Consider the following 1777-nt stretch of genomic DNA (forward strand, 5'->3'; position numbering starts at 1 on the left):
TTTCTTTTTTTTTTTGAGCATGAAATGCTTTTTTATAGCATGTTTTACAAGGGGAGGGGGTAAGAGGGTCCAGGTGGTGGAAAAGTACAAAATCTTCTTGGCCTGTGCCTTGAAACATGTCATGGTCTATATGGTGCACTGTCTTGAATTATGATCTACCTGCTGTTCTTCAGAAGATATGGTACACTGCTTGAGTTATGGTCTCCCTGCTATTCTTAAGAAGACATGGTACTCTGCTTTGAGTCTATCTGCAGTTGCTAAGCAGGATCTTGCAGCTGCCAAGCTTCAGATGACATTGTGCAGGTGGGGAAAGGTAGGGGGTAAGGGTAAGGGCGAGGGTCCTGACTTCTGGCATCTCCCCCTTCTCTGTTTAGTTAGAGAAGGCGTCTTATGTTCAATCCCAACTATGTGAGTTTTGAATTTGGATGTCTAATTATGGGGGGTCTTAGACAAGTTCACAACCCCAAAACACTGATGTGAGACAAGTCACATCGATGGTCGAAGGCTTTAGGCTGTCGACGATGGGCAACGTCAAGGGACTCTGATGTGGGTGAAAGGAGGGTGAGAGCCCTGTCTTAGGCCATGTAGGCTGCACCCACTCCCAGCACCACGCACTCCTTTTCGGCTGTGAATGCTTCTTTTCAATGTAATAATTTATTACTTTTAAAATGTGCATTGATGTGTTGCCTCATACAGACGTATAAGGGTGTCAAATCCCCTAGAACTGGAGTTAAAGACAGTTGAGCTGCTGTGTGGGTGATGAGAATTAAACCTGGGTCCTCTAAAGAAGAGCAGTCAGTGCTCTCAACTGCGGAGCCATCTCTCCAGGCCCCATCACAGCAACTTTCAAAGTCATTTATATTACTATATTATAAAATAATTAACATTGTATTTTTTGATTATTTGGAAATCTCATATCATGCAGTCTGGTGGTACTCTCTTCCTGGTCCTCCTATGTCTGACTCCCCTTCCTGTGACCTCTCCCCCAACAAAAAAGAAAAAGGATCTATTTGTGTTGTCCATATACTCACTGGAGCATGGTCCAACTCCCAGTGACCAGTCCTCCAAGTAAAGCTGGGACTTTCTCCACCTGCACCCCAGCCAGAGCCGCCAACTGTGAGCCACACCTCAGCATCTCCCTGCCCCCTCTATTTCTCTCTCCGTAGTTCTCCTTTGATGGCCTCTTCAGGCTGTCATTCTTAACTTTTGGGCTTTTTGGGGGGTGAGATAGGGTGAAGGTGGGGGGTCAGAGGTCTTCCAGGTTCCTCCCTCTTAACTGTACATCAAAGACATTGTTGACCTTCAAAAGCCTTTCAAGGTTTTCTTCAGTTTAAAACCAGTGTAAAAAGGTTTTTCTTTTCCTCACTGAAAACAACTGTAGGGCCGGGCAGTGGTGACGCAGCCTTTGATCCCAGCACTTGGGAGGCAGAGGTAGGTGGATCTCTGAGTTCAAGGCCAGCCTGGTCTACAGAGTGAGTTCCAGGACAGCCAGGGGAATACAGAGAAACTCTGTCTCGAAATATCTAAACAAACAAACAAACAAACAAACAAATCAACTGTAGGAAATTAAAGTATGGGAAGTAGAAAATAAACGACTGGGAAGGGGATAATGACTGGAATGTAAAAAAAGATTAAATAATAATAGTAATAATAATAGAAAAAAAGAAAACAGACGAAATAACCTGTCACTACACGTCTGAATGGCATAGTGAGTTTCAACTCAGGCTTATTCTGGGTAGCAAAATACAAAAGGCCACTTAGAAAACAGCCATATGGT

Source organism: Grammomys surdaster, unplaced genomic scaffold (assembly GCF_004785775.1).
Source record: "Grammomys surdaster isolate TR1022 unplaced genomic scaffold, NIH_TR_1.0 61, whole genome shotgun sequence".
NCBI lineage: Eukaryota > Metazoa > Chordata > Mammalia > Rodentia > Muridae > Grammomys > Grammomys surdaster.